The sequence below is a fragment of the Suncus etruscus genome, chromosome 17 (genome assembly GCF_024139225.1).
Source record: "Suncus etruscus isolate mSunEtr1 chromosome 17, mSunEtr1.pri.cur, whole genome shotgun sequence".
Taxonomy (NCBI): Eukaryota; Metazoa; Chordata; class Mammalia; order Eulipotyphla; family Soricidae; genus Suncus; species Suncus etruscus.
This window is the reverse complement of record NC_064864.1, coordinates 28,323,845-28,330,503: the sequence shown is the minus strand read 5'-3', so window position 1 is coordinate 28,330,503 and position 6,659 is coordinate 28,323,845.

Sequence of the window (6,659 nt, the reverse complement as noted above, 5' to 3'; positions counted from 1 at the left end):
CCTTATCAAATGCTTTTTCTGCATCTATTGATATGACCATGTGATTTTTATTTTTGTTGTTGTTTATGTTGTGTATTATATTAATAGATTTACGGATGTTAAACCATCCTTGCATTCCTGGGATGAAACCTACTTGATCAAAGTGAATGATCTTCTTGATGAGGCACTGGATCCTGTTCGCCAGGATTTTGTTGAGGATCTTTGCATCTGTGTTCATCAGGGATATTGGTCTGTAATTTTCTTTTTTGGCAGCATCTCTATCAGGTTTTGGTATTAAGGTGATGTTGGCTTCATAAAAGCTATTTGGAAGTATTCCTGTTTTTTCGATTTCATAAAAGAGCCTGGCCAGAATTGGTAGTAGTTCCTCTTGAAAGGTTTGAAAGAATTCATTCGTGAATCCATCAGGGCCTGGGCTTTTGTTTTTGGGTAAATTTTTGATTACAGTTTTAATTTCCTCAATAGTTATGGGGGTGTTTAGATATGCTACCTCTTCTTTATTCAACCGTGGAAGGTTATATGAGTTCAGAAATTTATCCATTTCTTCCAGGTTCTCATATTTAGTGGCATAGAGTTTCTCAAAGTATTCTCTGAATACCCTTTGAATCTCTGCAGTATCTGTAGTGATCTCCCCCTTCTCATTTCTAATACGCGTTATCAAGTTTCTCTCTTTCTTTTGCTTTGTGAGTTTTGCCAATGGTCTATCAATCTTGTTTATTTTTTCAAAGAACCAACTTCTGCTTTCGTTGATCTTTCGGATTGTTTTTTGGGTTTCCACTTCGTTGATTTCTCTGCTCTCAGCTTTGTTATTTCCTTCTGTCTCCCTATTTTTGGGTCCTTTTGTTGAGCACTTTCTAGTTCTATTAGCTGTGTCATTAAGCTACTCAGGTAAGCTCCTTCTTCATTCCTGATGTGTGCTTGCAAAGCTATAAATTTTCCTCTCAGTACTGCTTTTGCTGTGTCCCATAAGTTCTGATAGTTTGTGTCTTTATTGTCATTTGTTTCCAGGAACCTTTTGATTTCCTCCTTGATTTCATCTCGGACCCACTGGTTATTGAGTATGAGGCTGTTTAACTTCCAGGTGTTAAATTTTTTCTTCTGTGTCCCTTTGCAGTTCACATCTAACTTCAGAGCCTTGTGGTCAGCAAAGGCAGCCTGCAAAATGTCTATCTTTTTTATTTTATGGAGGTATGTTTTATGTGCCAGCACATGATCTATCCTGGAGAATGATCCATGTACATTGGAAAAGAATGTGTATCCAGGTTTCTGAGGATAGAGTGCCCTATATATATCTACTAGGCCTCTTTCATCCATTTCTTTTTGCAGGTCTAGTATATTTTTGTTGGGTTTCCATTTGGTTGACCTATCAAGTGTTGACAAGCCTGTGTTGAGGTCTCCCACAATTATTGTGTTATTATTGATATCCTTCTTCAGATTTGTCAACAATTGTATTAAATACTTTGCTGGACCCTCATTCGGTGCGTATATGTTTAGGAGAGTGATTTCTTCTTGCTGTACAAATCCCTTGATTAGTACATAATATCCATCTTTGTCCCTTACAATTTTTCTGAGTATAAAGTTTGTGTCATCTGATATTAGTATGGCCACCCCCGCTTTTTTAAGGGTGTTGTTTGCTTGAATGATTTTCCTCCAGCCTTTGATTTTGAGTCTATGTTTATTCTGACTATTCAGGTGTGTTTCTTGTAGACAGCAGAAGGTTGGCTTCAGTTTTTTGATCCATTTCGCCACTCTGTGCCTCTTAACTGGTGCATTTAGTCCATTGACATTGAGAGAAATAATTGTCATGGGATTTATTGCCATCTTTGTGTAGAAGTTTGGTGTGTTTTTTGTTCTGTCTTGTTTTTAGAGTAGATCTTTCAGTTTTTCTTTTAAGGCTGGTTTTGAGTCTGCAAAGATTTTGAGCTGTTGTTTATCTGTGAAGCCGTGTATACATCCGTCAAACCTGAAACTTAGTTTTGCTGGGTGCAATATTCTTGGCGAAGCATTTATTTCATTGAGTTTTGCCACTACGTCCCACCACTGCCTTCTGGCCTTGAGTGTTTCTGGTGACAGGTCTGCTGTAAATTTCAAGGATGCTCCGTGGAATGTAATTTCCCTTTTCGATCTTGCTGCTTGCAGTATTCTATCTCTATCGGTGGGTTTCATCATGGTGACTAGGATGTGTCTTGGGGTGTTTCTACTGGGGTCTTTTTTAGCTGGTACTCTTCGGGCATGCAGGATTTGGTCACATGTTTTCTTTAGCTCTGGTAGTTTCTCTGTGATGATGTTCTTAACCATTGATTCTTCCTGAAGATTTTCTTCTTGGGTCTCTGGAACTCCAATGATTCTGAAGTTGTTTCTGTTGAGCTTATCAAAGACTTCTATTTTCATCTTCTCATATTCTTTGAGTAAATTTTCCATTGTCTGATCATTTGATTTGAGGTTTTTTTCTAATCTCTTCTGCTGTGTAAAGTTGTTATGCATCTCATCTTCTAAAGCACTAATTCTATCCTCAGCTGCTGTTAACCTGTTGGAAAACTCATCCATTATGTTCTTCAATTCGTCTATTGAGTTTTTCAGACCTGTTATCTGATCTGATATTTCAGTTTGGAGTTTTCTGATTTCTGTCTTCATATTCTCTTGATTTTTATTAGTGCTCTGATTTATACTTTCTTTGATATCTGATAGCAACCTCCATATTTCGTCTCTAAACTCCATTTCTGAAAGACTGCTTAGGTAGTTGGTCGTTGTTGGGTCATCAGAGTTTCCATCTTCATTCTCTATGGTTGAAGTTGGTCTGCGTAGTCTCCCCATTGTCTCGCTTACGCTGTGGGTTTTTCTACGTGTTGTGGTGGTACTCATTGGCGAGGTGGAGTGCGCGGCCGCGAAGCGCAGCGGAGCGGCCGCGCTCCGGCCCCCAAACACTCACCTCAGCCGAGGCAAGCCGTCAGGGGATGCCTGGGGAGGCCCCCAAGTGTCTGCCAAGCAAAGAAACCAGCACAATCCACAACTCCAACAGAAAACTCACAGCCCCAGCGAGACACGCCTTGAAGAGATTAATGCTGAATCAGGTCAAAGTTCCCAGGTTGATGCAGGATGGGGGAGGTCCCAAAATGTCTGCCGGGCCTAGGGGTCCAGCAGTCAGCCTGATCTGCAACTCCGGCCCCCAAACACTCACCTCAGCCGAGGCAAGCCGTCAGGGGATGCCTGGGGAGGCCCCCAAGTGTCTGCCAAGCAAAGAAACCAGCACAATCCACAACTCCAACAGAAAACTCACAGCCCCAGCGAGACACGCCTTGAAGAGATTAATGCTGAATCAGGTCAAAGTTCCCAGGTTGATGCAGGCTGGGGGAGGTCCCAAAATGTCTGCCGGGCCTAGGGGTCCAGCAGTCAGCCTGATCTGCAACTCCGGCCCCCAAACACTCACCTCAGCCGAGGCAAGCCGTCAGGGGATGCCTGGGGAGGCCCCCAAGTGTCTGCCAAGCAAAGAAAACAGCACAATCCACAACTCCAACAGAAAACTCACAGCCCCAGCGAGACACGCCTTGAAGAGATTAATGCTGAATCAGGTCAAAGTTCCCAGGTTGATGCAGGCTGGGGGAGGTCCCAAAATGTCTGCCGGGCCTAGGGGTCCAGCAGTCAGCCTGATCTGCAACTCCGGCCCCCAAACACTCACCTCAGCCGAGGCAAGCCGTCAGGGGATGCCTGGGGAGGCCCCCCAAGTGTCTGCCAAGCAAAGAAACCAGCACAATCCACAACTCCAACAGAAAACTCACAGCCCCAGCGAGACACGCCTCAGCCGAGGCAAGCCGTCAGGGGATGCCTGGGGAGGCCCCCAAGTGTCTGCCAAGCAAAGAAACCAGCACAATCCACAACTCCAACAGAAAACTCACAGCCCCAGCGAGACACGCCTCAGCCGAGGCAAGCCGTCAGGGGATGCCTGGGGAGGCCCCCAAGTGTCTGCCAAGCAAAGAAACCAGCACAATCCACAACTCCAACAGAAAACTCACAGCCCCAGCGAGACACGCCTCAGCCGAGGCAAGCCGTCAGGGGATGCCTGGGGAGGCCCCCAAGTGTCTGCCAAGCAAAGAAACCAGCACAATCCACAACTCCAACAGAAAACTCACAGCCCCAGCGAGACACGCCTCAGCCGAGGCAAGCCGTCAGGGGATGCCTGGGGAGGCCCCCCAGTGTCTGCCAAGCAAAGAAACCAGCACAATCCACAACTCCAACAGAAAACTCACAGCCCCAGCGAGACACGCCTCAGCCGAGGCAAGCCGTCAGGGGATGCCTGGGGAGGCCCCCCCAGTGTCTGCCAAGCAAAGAAACCAGCACAATCCACAACTCCAACAGAAAACTCACAGCCCCAGCGAGACACGCCTCAGCCGAGGCAAGCCGTCAGGGGATGCCTGGGGAGGCCCCCAAGTGTCTGCCAAGCAAAGAAACCAGCACAATCCACAACTCCAACAGAAAACTCACAGCCCCAGCGAGACACGCCTCAGCCGAGGCAAGCCGTCAGGGGATGCCTGGGGAGGCCACCAAGTGTCTGCCAAGCAAAGAAACCAGCACAATCCACAACTCCAACAGAAAACTCACAGCCCCAGAGAGACACGCCTCAGCCGAGGCAAGCCGTCAGGGGATGCCTGGGGAGGCCCCCAAGTGTCTGCCAAGCAAAGAAACCAGCACAATCCACAACTCCAACAGAAAACTCACCGAAAATCTTATTTTTATATTATATTTTATAGTTATGCTTAATGTAAATTTTTTATTATTTTAGTTTAGGAAGTATACTGGTTATGTTTTCTCCTTTGCCCTTTATATATATATAGAATATTTTATTATGTATTTTAACTTAATTTTATAGAGGTAACAATAGTTTATGAAGGCTTCAGGTATATATCAGTATAAACATCTGTATATTCTACATCATGCTCACCACTAAAAGTCTAGTTTTCATTGCTCACAAGAGGAATTGTCACCTTTTTAAAAATCAACTCTCAGTTTCTTTGTTCATTTTCCTTTTAAAATGTATATGGTTGATAATAAAAAAAAAAAAAAAAAAACTCTAGCACTCAGCACACAGGTAGGCTTGTCTCTGCCCACAAGAACGAGGACATATTCTTGCCTGTGTTTGGGCTAAAGGGGACTCTGAAAAAGCGGCACCTGCACCTGGCTTTCTGATTCCCAGAGTGCGACAGCCAAAGAAGACCCCACCCCCCCCACAAAAAAAAAGTCAGATTAGTGTCCTTCAAACTCAAAAATTTCTTGGTCAATTTAACTAAAGATATGAAGGACTTACACACACACAAAAAAAAAAACCCTCAAAATCCTGAATCAAGAAATACAAGAGGACACGTGGAAACGGAAACACATACCCCGCTCATGGATTGGCAGGATTAACATCATTAAAATGGCAATACTCCCCAAGGCTGCAATGAATATAGGTCTGAGGAGTACTAACAAAAAGAGACCCAAGCATATAGTTCCTCTAAGGGACTTCTTTAAAGAAGTGGATCAAACACTTCTGAAATTCATCTGGAACAATAAATACCTGCGAATAACTAGAGCAACCCTTGGAAAAAGGAATATGGGGAGCAATCAATCAAAAATAAATAAATAGACTGTTAAAAACAGTTTTTATGATCTTTAAGGTTCTTGTCTGAAATAGTAGAGATCTTCTCATCTGTGCATATAACTTTAATTTTACACCAGAGTTTGATGAATCAGGATGAAATTGTTTGAGTATTTTATGTATAAAGCATTTTTCAATGCAACATTTTTAACAGATTCTTATTATAATTAAAACTGCCCATATGTTGCTAATAGTTTTATGGAAGGCTTATAGAGCCCCTAAATTGATTGGGTTACATTATTTCATGTGAAGTTGCAAGCATTAATCATTTTGAATGATGTTTAATTTAATGCTAATATTTTCTTCATTGACTAAAATAATAATAATTGCTTATTGAGTTTAGTTTATCCCATACTTCTCCAGATATCTAGGTCAGTGTAAATAAACATCCGAGTGATTATTCTTGCAGAGTATAGTGCCAGCCTAAGGCTGTGTAGAAAAAGGTAGTCATTAGAGACAACCTTGTTGAAATTTACTGAATGGATTATATTACTACCTATGGAAATATGGCTATGGGTTTGTTGTTGTTGTTGTTGTTGTTGTTGTTACTGCCTCTGTGACCCTACCCATTGGTGTCTGGGATTTGCTATTATGGGGTTCTACACCAATCTCCTTTTATTCTGATACAAAGAATGTTTATAACTTATTCCTATTCATACTTAAAATTATTTCAAATATTTAAATATTTTTCAATTTGTTTACATGTAGTCCAGGCCCATTACTTCTGTCTTCATTCAATCCCTAGTAGAAGAAATTGTTTTGTTTCGATTCAATTATCCATTCTTACCCAATAACCTGCTTACCATGCTAGAGCTTAGATGAGTCTCTCTAAGAGTCTCTAAGTGAATCTATCATTTAAATTCCTTGCCTTCTTAAAAAAAAATCAAGTGTCTAAAACACTTGCACATATCCAAGTTTTCTCTATCATCTGAACTATACCTCTTTATCAGACCTTTCTTTTCTCTAACCTTCAAAATCAATTAAAATAGCTAGGCCAAACTGCCTCTGTTCTGATAATTTGCTTTACAGA